This window comes from Pelecanus crispus, chromosome 3, assembly GCF_030463565.1.
Source record: "Pelecanus crispus isolate bPelCri1 chromosome 3, bPelCri1.pri, whole genome shotgun sequence".
Lineage (NCBI taxonomy): Eukaryota > Metazoa > Chordata > Aves > Pelecaniformes > Pelecanidae > Pelecanus > Pelecanus crispus.
This window is the reverse complement of record NC_134645.1, coordinates 44,904,167-44,919,785: the sequence shown is the minus strand read 5'-3', so window position 1 is coordinate 44,919,785 and position 15,619 is coordinate 44,904,167. Positions and strand designations below refer to the sequence as shown.

The following is a 15,619-nucleotide window of genomic DNA, read 5'->3' as shown; positions in this document are numbered from 1 at the left end:
ATAGGGAAAACCAAGGCCTACCTGGCGTTGAATCTGCTAAGGGACGTGAAGGGCAACGAAAAGGTTGTCTAAAGGGAGATCAGCTGCAAAAGAAAGATGAGGGAAAAAGTAGACCCTCTGCTGAATGGTCATGGGGACCTGGTGACAAAGGACACAGAAAAGGATGAGATACTCAAGTCTTCACTGTGGTCTTTACTGGAAGTACTCGCCTTCAGAAATCCCAGGCCTCTGAGACCAGCAGCAAAGTATGGAGCAAAGAAGACTTACCCTTGATGGATGAGGATTGGGTTAGGGAATATTTCAATAAACTGGACAAATAAAAAAGTAAGTCCCTGGAACCTGATGGGATTCACCCACGAATGCTGAGGGAGCTGTCTAATGTCATTGTGAAGCCACTTTTGATTAGCTTTGAAAGGTCATGGGCACTGGGAGAGGTTCCTGAGGACTGGAAGAAAGCAACTGTCACTTTTATCTTCAAGAGGGACAAGAAAGAGGATCTGGAGCACTACAGGGTGGACAGCCTCACCTCAGTCCCTGGGAAGGTGATGGAGCAAGCAATCCTAGAAACCATTTCCAAACATACAAAGGACAAGAAAATGACTGGGAGTAGTCAGCACAGATCTATAAGGAGAAATCATGCCTGACCATCCTGATAGCCTTCTATGATGAGATGATTGGCTTGGTAGATATGGGGAGAGCAGTAGATGCTGTTTATCTTGACTTTAGTAAGGTTTTTGACACTTTCACATAACATCCTCATTGACAAACTGATGAAGTGCGGGCTAGATAAGTGAAGAGTGACATGGCTTAGTAGCTGGCTGAGCTGCTGAGCTCAAAAGATTGTGGTCAGCAGCAAACAGATCAGCTGCGGGCCACACAAATGGTGTATCCCAGCATCAGTACGGGGATCCAAAACTATTTAACATCTTCATTAATGGCCTGGGTGATGAGTCCGAGTGCACCTTCAGCAAGTTTGCAGACAACATGAAACTGGGAAGAAAGACTGACCAGATGGTCATACTGCTGTTTGGAGGCACCTCAATAGGAATCTCATAAAATTCAACAAAGGGAAATGCCAAGTCCTGTTTCTGGGAAGGAATAACCTCATGCACCAGTACAGGCTGGGGCCGATGAGCTGGAAAGCAGCTTTGTGAAAAAGGACCTGGAGTCTTGGTAGGCAGCACATTGAACATGAGTCTGAAATGTCTCTTGTTGCAAAGGTGGCCAACAGCCTCTGGACTGTATTAGGAAAAGCATTGCCAGCAAGTCAAGAGAGGTGATCCTTCCTCTCTGCTCAGAATTGGTGTAACATATCTGGAGTGCCATGTCCAGTTCTGGGGTTCCCCAGTGCAAGAGAGGGATGGACATATTGGAGAGAGTGGAACAAAGGGCCACAAAGATGATTAAAGGGCTGGTACATCTGACATATGAGGAGAGACTGAGAGACCTGGGACTGTCTATTCTGGAGAAGAGAAGGCTTGAGGGGATCTTATCAATATGTATAAATACCTGATGGTGGGAGGAGTAAAGAAGATAGAGCCAGATGCTTCTCACTGGTGCCCAGTGGCAGTACGAGAGTCTGTGGGCACAAACTGAAATACAGGAAATTCCATTTAAACATAAGAAAAAACTTTTTTTAATGGGGGGGGAGGGGGGGAATGTGATCAAATACTGGAACACGTTGCTCAGAGAGGTTGTGGAGGCTCCGTGCATAGAGATACTCAAAACCTGACCAGATGGGGCCCGTGGCAACCTTCTCTAGTTGACCCTCCTTTGAGGCACTGCTGAAAGGTTTGGAGCAGGTGATTGCCAGAGGTCTCTTCTAACCTCAACTGTTCTGTGCTCTGTGATACCTTAATCTGCTTTTTTCTCAAGAATGAGTCAAAACAACTCAACAACTGTGATCACAGCTGGCACTTACTATTTTGGGTCAAGTACTATTTGGGATGTGCTGTCCCACATCCTCTTAAAATAAGTTATGCCAGGACAAAAATCAGGAATTGTGGTGAAAGGTTTGGTGGGGAGCAGTAGAATAGCTTCCTGTGCTATATATAATTTGAGGTTGGGTAGAGGACTTCACTCTCTAATGTTTCTGATGTGGTATCTTTCACTAATATCAAATTCTTACAAAGGAAAAAAAAAAAAAGAGGCCTGAATTTGCCCAGTGTTGATAGACTTGTCTTAAAGTTGATATTGTTACTTCAGTAGAAAATAGGGTTAATGAAGGGAAAATAAGGCCCTGTGTTTCTGTTATCCCCAAAAGACTACAGTTTCTATGAATAATCTTAAGGCACCCATGAAGGAACTGACAATTTTAATGATGTTTCTCATAAAACAGCTTAGTTAAATGCCATGGGAAGCAAACAAGGAAAAGGTCACTTTAATGGTATTTCCTAAAACGACAGTACAGCAGCATTCGTGGAATGTCCTGGAGCACAATCATTTGGCTTTAATAAAAAATAATGAAAAAACCCCAACAACAAGAAAATTAGCTGAATGATAAAAGTAAATAATTCATAACAGATTTCCTCCTAAATCTTGGAAGTCATCTGTCTAGACCAGCTGATACAAAGAAGCCAAAGCCAATAGTTCTTTATCAGCTGAAAACCATCTTTGTATATGTTAATCACACTCTGTGCAGACAAATTTGTTTCTTTTTCTCTATCAGTGTTCACTTATGATCCCTATACTCAAAGTTAATGTGTGGAGTGGCCAATGAACAATTTGTCTACAAGTAGATGCAATCAGTGTTGAAGATATAATGGTACATGTGAGATACTCATACTGGGTTTGATTCTAGAGTGTATTAAAAGCACTGTTAAGTGCCTCAGCAAAGAAACCTTTAAGTGTTTTCTTGCCTTTACATGCCCAATAGTACCTACTACCTGCATCTTCTGTTGCTTAGTGTCAAGCATGTGCTTCAAATCATTCTGGTTTAAGACTAAGTAATTTCATCAGAACACTGGAAGACTGGTCTTGTACTGAAGACCTGTAACAGAGACCATACAGGAACCTCTGTATGTATTTCTTCTGTAATTTCTTTTGAAAGTAAAAAAACATTGGAGATGCCTTTTATATTGATAGAAAGCTAAAAGGAACTATTTATTTGCAATTGTTTCTCCAGAAGACCATCTCTACAGTCAAAACAGCTGTACTACCTCATCTGAAGGTGGGTTCTTCCTACACCGTGAGGACCTGAACTGAACACAGAGACCAACACAGAGAGGGAGAAGAGCAAATCAGAAACTATACAGATCATCCAGGTTAGTTCCGATTTGCATTTGGGGAGTGGGAGAGGAACGGAATACCAGGGAACAGGATTTTAGCTATCACATTTGTTCTCTTAAACTTGTGTGATATTACCTACATTCATCAGGCAAGAGGAATCTTCCACCGATTGCAAGCTGGTTTTCAACTTTAGAGCAAGGTTACAGCAAACAGGGCCTCACTATTCCCCATTACAGACAAACCAGGTGTGTTTAGAAGCAGCATATATCCTAATGGCATAAAAATTGTAACATCCTACTCCATCTCTTCTCTTTATCCCATCACCATTTCAACAGAACAGAACTTGTATCCAGGCCGTGCTGCAAGTGTTAGTCACACTGTTAGTCTGAGGGCCAGCATATTCACTTTTTTTTTATTATAATTACAGTCTGCACTGGATGCATTTCTTGTAAGTTATTAAATATGCTTATTGGAAATGATAGTTTAGTAATGTTCTTGATTTTATGCTCTATTTTTCCTCTTTCTTTCTTTATTCTGTCCTTCATGCTTCCAGAGCAGCCACCAATTAGGAAAAAACTTAGTGTCAGTGTCTTCCTCCTTGGTGCAATTTAGAATCCTTCAGGGTTTTAGTCTATTAAGAAGAGCTTGTGCATTCAATTTGTGCATGAAGCCTAATTACACCTAATGTCTCATCATTTTCAGTGTCCTTTCTATTTCTCTCATACTGCTTGCAGCAACCACTTACAGAGACGAAATAATGTGAAACCTTTTCTTCCCATGGTATTTCCACTTTATGGGATCTGAAATGCTGTGAAGTCATGTGACCCAGTTCCCTACTGCCATGCACTCTGTAGCAGTATTTACACAAGTGCAACATGAGTGTAAAGTGCGGCTGAGTTACGATGCTGCATACTTTACACTGATGTAAATGAGTACACCAAGCAGCAGGGCAGCGGTGAATCAGTTGTCTGGGCTCAAGCTCAGTCACACTTCTGTTGAATTGAGCAGTAAGTTTCCTGTAGCTGTCTCTATAGGCATGATCCTACCCCTGTCTCAGTATCCTAAATAGTTCCCACAGCTGTTAGAACCTCACAGACAGCCAGAACAAAAAATACAAATGCTAAACTTCCGATGCTGTTACATGAAACAAAGTATGATGCTTTGCTCACAGCTCCAGTTCTCTAACTGTTTGTGAATATGTATTCAAGAGGAACACGCTTACTCCCCATAATTTTAAAACATTACCATTTTACATCTTCGAAGCCTTCTGGAAAAATGACTAATTCATTCTTGATTAGCTACATCCCTCAAGGTGACCAGTTTCTTCTCTGGCATGTGCAGTGGTTCAGGAGCAAACAATGATTTTAGGAGCCCAGTCTCTGTGCATGAATATCTTGCATAGAATCAGGGCCACGACCTAGTTAAATATGTGCTGCTCTCTTGGCATACGCCAAGTCTCCTTCTGGCTCAGACTACCACGATGGAATTAAACCTTGAAGAATCTGGGTGTGCCCCTCTTCATAGCCCAGTCAACTGCTTCACAGACGGAGCAATGTATTTTTTGTCTCCAGAGCAACTCGGTCTTTCTGGTAATCACGCATGTGCTACTTAGCGTCCCACTGGAGCATGGGTGCTCTGCACTCCCAGTGAACTGAACCGTCTTGCCAAGTACAAAAAAGATGGCTTACAGCTTTCTTCTCCCTTGTCCTCACCCTCACAGTCAAGCAGATTTCCAAGAGAGCAGTTCAGCATCCTTTGCCTAGAAGTAAGGAGCCACCTTTCCGTAGGAACTTTGTCCCATTTCCAGGACTCCTAAGCATACAGGAATTCCAGTAAAGAAAGCCAAGTATTTTCCAGGAAAGTGTGTGTCACAAAATAGGACAGATTCTATGTGATGGAAGTTATGTCTAAGAAAAATCAGGGTGGGTTAAAAGTGGTGTAATAGAGGGGGGAAAAAACCCCAACAACAAAACACCAAAGCCCCAAAAGCCAGAATAAAGAGTTTGGCTATCAAGTACTGAAACTAAATGTCATTTGCAGTTAATTGCTATAATAAGGTCAGCTGCCTTCCTAATTGATTTCAGCTTCTTACTAAGGGATCAGTGCTGCTAATTAGTTTGCATGTAAACTTCAGAGGATGTGAATAATCAGAGTTTAGCAAGACACGCCAACCGTAACTAATCCTTCTAGCTCTTCTGCAAAGAATACAGTAAGCAAATGTTGTCCCCTGACCAGCACCACAGATGGAGCCAGAACTTGTTGCTCCAGATACTTTTTTTCCACTGAGTTGCTACAAAGCACTCAGAAGCATGCAGAACTGGCAACCTTGGAGTCACTTTTGAAGGAAGTGAGTTTTCTAGGTAGAATAGGAGCAGTGTGATAGCTCTGTCACCAGTACTGTAAAGAAAAGGATGTTTAGCTGGAGCTCCCTGACTGCTAAGCAGCTGTTTCAGGATCCATGAGTAGCCAAGTCCTTTACAAAATCCCAAGGCTGTTCTAAGTTGGCATCAGAGTCTTAACATACTTCGATCAAATTATAGACCACAGAGTCACAGGGCAGTTTAAAAACTGCCATTAGTTCTTCACTCTGGTTTTGTGTTAACCAGAAATCAACCAGAGTGAAAGATCTGGCCTACACCCTGTACTGGAATAAGAAGTGGAAATAGCTTTTCCCTTTGCCTTTCCCTGTTCCTTTGTATAGACATTGCTTTGATTTTCCTGGAAGTCACTGAGATCTGTGTATTCATAGCTAGAGACTGACTTTATTTCTGACTATATTAATGCCCTATTCTTGGTTGGAACAAGACATGTTGATCTAGATCATTGCTAATTCAATGTTGGTCAGTACAACATGAGGCATTCCCTAAACACTTCCAAAATTTAAAAAAAAACACATGCCCCTCCCTGCCATGCAGCTGAACAAATCCACGCACAAAAATCAGGGGAATAAAAGGAAGAAAAAACCCAGACCATTCAGAGCCCAAACTAATTTTAAAATTATTATTAGTGAAACCCTATATTGCAGTGCAGCCCAAGGTGGTCTTTGGATTTTTTTTCAAAAAGGCAAAAAAATCCTTCAAATTAAAAATGTTGAGGAATGTCATTATACAGACTTTTGCTGGAACAGCTGCCTAGGGACAAGCTCACTCCAGCCCTCCTTAGTTCAGATATTTAGTAGATCTAGCCAACAACATATGGTTACTAATGTTTGTGATACAGATCACCTGTCTGCATACTGCACCTTTCTATAAGGTGACCATTTGCTAGAACATAGATTTTTTTTTTTAAAAATTATCTCTCTGGAAGATGAGAAGATATATACAGAATAGAAGGAAGCATTAAAAAATGATGGGGAGAGCAGAGGAAGACTCCATTTTACAAATCAGTGTCCTCTATTTTGCTAACTGAAAAGCAGAAAAAAACTGAAAGGATCTGAAGTTAGGCTGATTTTCTTTTCTAAAATTCTGGTCTGTTATCCCTGAGAAAGTATCACGAATAGGTTCAAAATGGTCATAAGGTGTTAGGTGTGAACACAACCCAAGTTTCTTCAAGGCAGGAAAATGAAGTCATGGTCAATTTGCTAGCTACAAATGTTTACAGTTGTTAGGGACTGCTAACTACCTTTAATGGCTGGCGGATGATCAATGTTTTGGTGGCAGGAAATTTAATCTAATTCTAGCTGATTCTGTCTCCCTTGCCTTCAGGGATCTGGGTTTGAGTTGGGCTGCTACCTGAAAACAGAGTTGCACTTCCAAAATGTTTGAGAAATACCAAGCAAAACTAAAGGGAGAAATGTCACAATACCTGTAAAATTTTGACTTTTTTTTTTTCTTCCTTCAGTTAGAGTAAACTCTGACTTTCACTTTCTAAGAGCTTGTAAACCGTTTCTCATTTCTGAAGAGCAAGTATCTTTTTCCTCTTTCCATAGCTGTTACTGGAGTTGCAGCAAGTACTCATGGCTTTTCTTTCAGGCTTGCATGTTCCCTTGTCAGCAAACAACTTGTGTAGACCATGCACTAAATCTTAACCAATATGGAAGACAAGGTTATAATGGGCTTGAGAAGCCAATGAAAGAGAAGGAGCTGTGAACAGGAAAAACACAGGCAAAAGGGTGAAATTGAAATGTGCCATCTCCAGAAGGGTCCAAACCAACATCTTACATCTTATTATGATGGATACAGATTTGAATGTAGCTGTAGCTGTAGTTGACCTAAATTCTGTGGTGTGGGCCATTTTATAATACAGAAAACAAAACTTTTTATGTAGGAACAATTGGTAGAAGTAGTTTGATAGCTAGTACATTGATTAAAGCATTGTCAAGGAACGTTATCTTCATGTTGAAGGCCATAACTTTCATTAACTGCACAACTCTTACAGATCTGATAAGGCTTAGGTTCTAGGAACCAATTCATTTAGTTTTAACCAATTTCTTTTTTAACTGAGAAAATAAACCCACAAAAAATAAATGTTTGTGCTGGGTTTGTAGCAGCAGCTAACTAAAACGTATTTTTCCGTGGTGTCAGGAATGCTGCAGAAAGAGTACACCAACAATAGATCAGATGCAAGCTAACCCTAACAGCAATAACTTCTGTTGCAGTTTCACTCAAACATCTGCATGCATGCACATGTGTAAATGCATACATGCACACACAGGTATGTACACACATGACGATTCGAGTAGAAAACAATTTTGTGGCATTAATAATTTTAATTTTTAATTAGTAATGAACATTATTTCAGATAAGCATTGTCCACATCCCTACTTTTTGAAAGTTCAAAGCAAGTTCTCAAACTGCTGTATTAACACATTAAAGATGTGGGTTAGGATTGAAAGGCTGTAATCTGAAACTTATATATCCCTGAATTGGAGCATAGTTCCATCCTTATTCATCAGGAAGACAGTGGGAGTGGAATCCAGCCCTTAGATCCGATGGTGTGGTTTGAGTCCAAAGATAAAAATAATTTTAGAAGAATTATATTATCTGAAGGAATGTGTATGCATGTTTATTGTACTGACTATGTATGCACCATTTCAGCCCCTCAGCAACAGAGGGCAGAATTTCTTCTGGCTCTTTGATGAGTAAGGATAGTGATGGTTTCATCACCATGTTACATCCAGTGTCAGTGTATAGTAGTACTACTGCTCTGCACATCACGCTCAAGACATGCTCAAAACATTGTGTGGTATTTCGGGGACGGGGAAACACGAAGAAACAATCTCTGTAGGGAGGGTATGAAAGTCTTGCTAGTTCTGTAGCCTGTGGTGACTAAGCAGAAGTCTTTGACCCTATAGTTGCACTGGGTGGTGGTGTCAGGCAAGGCATGCAGCCGAGCTCACAGAGCCATGGTGTTTAATCTCATTGTCAGATGGAGCAGGCAGCTTGGCACTGTGTCTTCTCTCACAATGAGCACTTTTGTTATTAGATTAATATACCCATGTCCTTTTGTTTTGACAAGGGATCTAACAAACAGTTTATATCTCCAGAGGTGGAACAATGTCTCACAGAAGCTTTTGCTTCTGCGTTCTATAAGGAAGCTGGTTTTGAGCAGCAAATAACCTGTTTGGGTTTGTATGTCCCTTTCCCCTTGTCTTTTCACTATTTTACTATTAAGGGCCCTTATACATAGATGATACTATAGCTTTTTGGTTTGACCTTGGTCATCAGAGCCTAAAAATGCTTACAGAAATAGGCAGGTGATTTCTATAATGGTCTTATTCCTAAATTCAGAAGGAGCTGCCTTTGAAAGTATGTTTGACCAGCCTGGTGAGCTCAGTTGGTTTATGCTGTCTTGGGATGTAGACCTTATGTGATACACTGTTCAGAAAGAGAAACATACATTTTTTCTTTCTTGGTAACTTTGGGATGACTTCTGGTTTTGCTGTTCCCTATAAGCTAAGACACCAAAATAGCTCCTATTAAATGTCACCTCTTGTGTGAGGGGATTGCTCTGCAGAGTCAAGTATTTTTTGCAAACTGTGACACTTTTCAGTTTTCAGTAAGGTGTCTGCAGTTCAGTATTTAATAATAAAAACCTGGCTTCTCTGGCATCTTTCATCCCAGGCTGTTACTAATACAAGTATTGAATTATATAACACCAGAGTTTAATGTACATTTTTGTTATTGGGAAAACAGAGTCACAGAAAGAATCAGTGATTTGTCTAGTTTCATTTACTGCTGACTAAATATCGAAGCATGCAACAGAATTCAAATTCTATGTCCTTTATTTTATTTAGTCTATCACACATTTCTCCTACAGCCAGTAATAGAAACCAGGAGTTGTGCTGCAACCATTAGACAATGCTCTGTCAATGGAACATCCAGATGATGCGGTAAGAGTGGGGGCAGCTTTCGCATGGGATTATGAGGAGTGTAAGGAGCAACATATGTAAGGAACAGCAGATATTCTTTTTTTTATGGTGGTTAGGTCATTCTGGTCCAGTGGCACAAGCCTGTTTCCTGCTGGGTACTTTCTGGTGTTTTGCATGTTCTTGTTTTGTGTGTGTGGAGCAATGGAGCATCGCTTTGGCTCCCCCCAAGCCCCGGTTTCTCTCCATCATTGGTGTCTTTGCCATTCAAATCCCCATCCACTGCAACACTTTACTGTTTTGTCTTGTAGACAGTATCTGCCTCTTTTGAACATATTAGAATAACCTTAACTGAGGCATTGAATGGATGACCAGCTTTGTCTTAAAGATGAGTGTTTTGTTAACTTTTAACTAATGAACAAGACATGGGCCATTTATCTTGGTTACAGTGTATCATAATAAATAGTACCGTGTGCGCTAAGGTGAGAAGGGAGATGTGTTGGTAATGCGAGCCTGCCTGACCTTTGTCCCTTGGCCTGCTGCTTCAGTTTAGTTTCTAGTTTTTAGTTTCTGGTCTCTGGCTCCAGAACCTTGGCTGGAGCAAGGAGAGGGTAGCAAGAGAAGGAATCAGTTAATCATTCCCACCTCTTCTTTCAGCTCTTCTTTCCTCTTCCAATGAGAAACTGAGAAGATAGAGGGGAGAAGGGGGGACCAAGACAGTTAGGTGGAGCTCACAAGGTGGAGATCAGCTGCAGAAGCACCTAGCATGCAGAAGGAGGAATCGGGGAGTAAAGGGGCAGGGACTTGGAGGATGAGATGAAGAAAGCAGTAGGCAGAGATGTGAGTGAAAAGCGAGGATTAGTAGACCAATGGAAACGTGTGAATGGAGGGGAGGACTGATGGAATTATAAGATCTCTTCTACTGTGCATCACATGTAGTTTGCATGTGTAAACCATATAAAACTTCCCCAGGCTTTATGCGGAGAAAGGCAGGAGCATAGTACAGCTCATGCTAGAGGAACGCTGATGGCCCCCTGTGGTTTAATACAAGGCTAATAATGCTGAATATTATAATTTAGTAATGTGGCTAAATGGCTACTTTACTTACAGGGTAGAAGGTGTATGAGCCCGTAGTTAGCGGATACCTACTAAGCCTGTTTGCGAAGGACCATTAGCATTAAAAAGGCTGAAATCACCTTTTGGTTGTACCCATGTCCTTTTACCATAGAACCAAAGAAACAGACATCACATTGGCTTGCTAGCAGTTTGTACCCATTCTATGCTTATTTTCCACTGGTGTATGTGAAGGCAGAGAAGACGGGACAGTGGTGGCTTGGTCTCATCCTGTTTAGTTTGGCCTGCCAGTTTGAAGGTGGTATTATTTTCCCCCCTAACTTGCTTTCTCTGGTTGTGCCATTAAGTACATACATGTCTGTATATATATGACTTTGCCTTGTGATATGTGTTGATTGGTGTTGTCATCATGAGAGTTCAGTTATTGTAATGAAAACAAATGACTTACATGTACAGAGAGCAAACCATATATTTCCATGGGTTCAAAAAAGAGAGAGAGAGGTTTTGCAGATGGTGTTTCTGTCTCTGGATTTCAGCGTTACTGTTTAACAGAGAATGCGGTTTCTGCCACTGCAGACAGCAACATACACGAGGCAGACAACTCCCCCATATTAATTTAGCTATTAATATCAGATATAGTTGGAAGTGAAGTCAGAAAACAGAAAACATGCTAGAAACAGTGGCTTGCATGGGATTAAAGATATCTGGAGAATGACTGAGGAGGAAAAACTGGGAAATGAGGGCTTTTTATGTAGTTAAGTCATATCCTCTCCGTTACAGGCAATAAAATCTCTCGAGGTCAAAACGAGCCAAGCGGCCGGGGGATACCCCTAGCCCTAAAGCGGCTGCCGCCCGCGGGCTGGGGCCGGTGCGCCGCAGCGCAGAGCGCAGAGCGCAGAGCGCAGAGGAGCGCAGAGCGCAGAGCGGAGCCCGGGGCCGGAGCGGGGGCGCTGCACCCCGCTGGGCTCCCTGCCGCGGGCGGGACCCTGCGCCCACGGGCCCGGCAAAGGTGCGGCCTCGGCCGCTGTTGCCTCCCCCTTCGCCGCGTCGGAATTCCCACCGACGTCGCGGAGGGTGTGAAGGAAGCAAACATAACGACCCGCCGCACCTGAAAGCCTCGAATGAAAAGCTGAGTAGAAGAGGGCTGTTCTTGTTCCCAAGGCACGTAGGAAGGCGTCTCGCATTGCGATGGCTGTCGCCCGGGTTGGAGGCGGTGAGCCCACCCCTCCCGCCGCTCCGGCTCCAGACGCCACCCCGGGCAGCCCCGGTAGCTCCCGGTTCGCGTGCGCTCCTGCCAGGCCGGGGCTTGTCCCTTTAAGAAAGTGCAGCACAGTAGCAGGGGCCGGCCCTGCCTCCCGAAGCCTGCAGCGCTGGAGCGGGGCTGGGGAATGGGAAGCAGTTCCTGATCTGGGCCCGGGCGAGCGCACGCAGCAGCAGCAGCCGCAGCAGCAGCAGCAGCCGCAGCAGCAGCAGCCGCAGCCGCAGCCGCAGCCACCCCAGCTCCGCTCGCTCAGCAGCATCCAGCGTGGGGAGCAGCGCTCTGCCTAGCTCCCTGACACGGGGTGGACGTTCCTGAGCGTTGAGCTCAGCTGCTGTAAAAAGCAAGTAGGAAAATATACAGCTGGATAAAATTGGTAAGTCGAACTAAAGTCACATCCTCCTCCTTGGGCTGCAGTTTTCCAGTCTCCTAATTTGTAATGTGTTTTGCAGGCCGGTTTTTTATTGTCTTCTAAGCAGAGCAGCTGGGGACAACATGGAGGCAGAATAAAAGTGTAAAAAAACTTTGAGGATTTGTCAGTATTTGTGCTCCTATTTTGAAATCCTCTTTCCACGCTGATGCTTTGCTGCAGGAGTGGGGAAGGGAAAACCAGCAAGTGCTTTTGAATGTGGGGGGAAAGGAAATTGGTAAGAGTTGTAATTGGCTTTTCTCGCGGAGATGGTTAAAGAGGGAGATTTGAAAAAAAAAAAAAAAAAACCCACAAACTTTCAAGAAGCTTGAAGTGACTTGTCATTTACTTTTCCAGAGTAAGAACAAATCTTGTCTTAAACCGTTTTAAAACGCAGTTGGATGTGTGCAGAAGGCATAAGAATCTTTGTAAAACTGTGTTAGCAATGGAAATCTGGATGCCAAAATATTGCCGGGCAAATGCTGTATATGTTTGTTTAAATTTCACTAACTGCTTTGGCAGCTCGGGAAGAGCAGAGGCATTAAACGCCGTTTTCTCTGCGCCGGACAGAGGGCGCTGTTGCTGCATCTGGCATAACCCTCCCTGAAACGGGGAGCTGGTAAGAGTTCAAGTGAAAAATCCGGTAGAGATGTTTTAAACAATAAAACCAGAAATTGTTCACACATACAAAAGGCTACAGTATATAGCATCCAGTTAGAGCAGTCAGTGGTTTTGATTTTTGTTCCCTTAAGTTGTGGGGATAGTTGTCCTGTTTGTTTGGTTTTTAAGTGATGATCTGAATTATAAAGAAAAATATAAGTCCTGTTGGTCAGCTCTAGAAATTAGAGCCTGGTTATGATCCTGTTACCGTTTCTGGAATGTGTTGTGGGGTCAGCCTGGATAAAGAAGGGGAGGGAAAGTGTGGAATCTCTTGACAGAAACGTTACTTCAGTAACGGTGTGGGAGATGAGGAAGAACTCTCACTAGGTGTTGATCAAGTTGCAGGCTGGAGTTAGACATCTGGTATGGGAACGTATCCTTTGTATCCAGCACAGATGTGTAGCAGAGGTTGGAGATCTATAAGCTGAATAGTAAGACCTGTAAACCCTAATGATGGAACCCCATATTGTCAAGTAGCTTGGGGAAAGGGGGAGGGCCATGTTCAGGCAGGCATACAGCTTGCTTCATAGAAATCCCAATACCACTACTGGTACAAGAGGCTGATAATTGTGCCATGTTCTACCCATGTATAATGAAGACTTAGAGAATACAGTAATAGACTCTCCTTACTTCTGTGTGTGTATACCTGCTTGTGCGTACCCTGGTCTGTATAATAATATTCTGCTGCTTTGTGGAATAGGAATTTGGGGTTCCTTGAATCAAAGGCTTTAAAAGGAATGAAGGTATTAATTTAACGAGTGCAGTTCTATTGTGAGTAGAGAAGGATCAGAGCTGTCAAGTTCCCATCTGATACAACCTCTACTAGAACTTGACGTTTCTGTTGTGACCTGGGGCTTTGGTTGTGCCTTGAACAACAAGATGTTTCTGTCTGGCTTTATTCCTGCTACTTATAAATCACTTATAGTGGAGTGGAAAGATTTGCAGGTTTTGAGTCCTTAATGTGAGACATGCTGGGCAAAGCAGATTAAAAGAACTGAATGACCATATGGAACGCAGTCATTTAGACTCCTGATTATGATACCTCATTGAAAAGCTTAGACTGCTACTACCTCTGCTGAACCAGTGGAGTATGTGAGCAGAAGTCAACTTTATTACCTGCAAGAGACAGTTAAACAGTTATTGTGAGGCAGTGCATCCTTGGGATATTAGTAGTTTTTCAGGGAAAAAATAGCCATTTCTTTATACTCCTTGTGGTTCATTAGCCATCCAGGAACAAATGGCCCTTTGAAATTATTTACTTGATCAGAGGAAAGATTTCCCTCTCCTGTTCATCTCTGAACTAGCAGGCACTAGTCAGATGTCTGACTGCTGCTTTAGTAACTTATTGAGGAATCTTTTTCACTTTCCTGCAAGCAAACTAATAGATGGGATTATTCAGCTGTCCCCCATGTGCAAGACATGCTGGACCTCTGGGCAGTGGAGCAAGTTCATTGAGAATGATAGAGCTATCAGACATCCTGAGACACATTTGACCCTAGCAGATGCTTGTCTTGGTAGGAGGCTAATTTATCCATTGAAAGTGTGTCTCCTCCACCGTCACTGACGTTCAGCTAAGCTCTTATCCATTGCATCTCCCCATCTATTGCATTTGTCTGCATGACATGTTTAATAAGGCAGTTAAAGTGATTTCAGTTCTGTTCTCCTACTTGCCTGTATTTCAAATTAAAATCTTTGCTTCACAAATGGAAGAGAGAGTTTGATGCGTCTGATCCTATCTTTACTGTGTTGTTTGGAAATTCACTTTAGTATGTGTTTTATTTTGCTCCTGAGTGTTTTTCTTTGAGTTACTTTGTACCTGAGAGTCCACATTGTAAGTCTGTCTGTGGCTGATGCTGAGGTCATACAGTTAACTCCTGCAGAGTCTCTAAAACATTAGCTTAATATGACATATGTGTGTGATATTTAAAATGTGAAGAAATCCTCCACCTATATTTATGTCAAATTGAAGAAATGGAGCTTCCTTGAACAGCTTTTTTCATTAGAGACTGCTTTTCTTACCTGCCAGTAGATACTTATGATGTTGGCAGTGCTGTAAATTCTGTGCCTGCCATTGGAGTGCTTGTCTACTACTTGCTTACGCTGACAGTAACTCTGCTGAGTGAGTCTAGCCAGAGCAAGACTCATGGTTACTCAACGAATTACTCACAGTTTGGTTTCTAATATTATTAGTTTTGGTCATTGTTTTGCAGAGCTTCAGGTTCTTGTTGTTAATTCATCCTTGAGCATCTTATCATAGCCTACTTAATGAAGCCTACTGCAAAATCCTTTCTCTAAGAATGTTTCTGGCTTCATGTAGTGCAGGATGTTACCACAGGTTATGAAGGCTTGTGGTGCTCAAATAGCTGAGATGAATCTGGCCTTATTCTCTATTGTAGGTAAAGCCTCTGTTTGCTTTATATAACAGAAGCAGGATCCCAACATAAAACCTCAGTTTCATATCAAAGACTCACTGTGCTGATAGTGTAGTAACCTGCCTTGTTCTTTGATAACAGATTTCATAGACAATTTTCTACACTGAACAGTGATAGAAGTGGTTTTATGTCTGATTTATTTGCCTGTCTCTACTTTTACAATCATTTGGAATGCCACATTTTCCATTACACAACAGATAAGTTTATCGGTATAAGTGGAGACCTCTCAAGTCGTTGTCCTGTGCAACATC

At 42.3% G+C, this 15,619-nt stretch overlaps 1 protein-coding gene across 1 annotated transcript in view; it reads left to right on the top strand.

Moving 5' to 3' along the window:
• Positions 1-3,114: 3,114 nt before the first annotated feature.
• DAAM2 (dishevelled associated activator of morphogenesis 2) overlaps positions 3,115-15,619 on the top strand; it is a 188,660-nt gene continuing 176,155 nt past the window's right edge. The window contains 1 exon segment of the mRNA XM_075707404.1: positions 3,115-3,263. The gene's annotated coding sequence lies outside the window, so the exon portion shown is untranslated.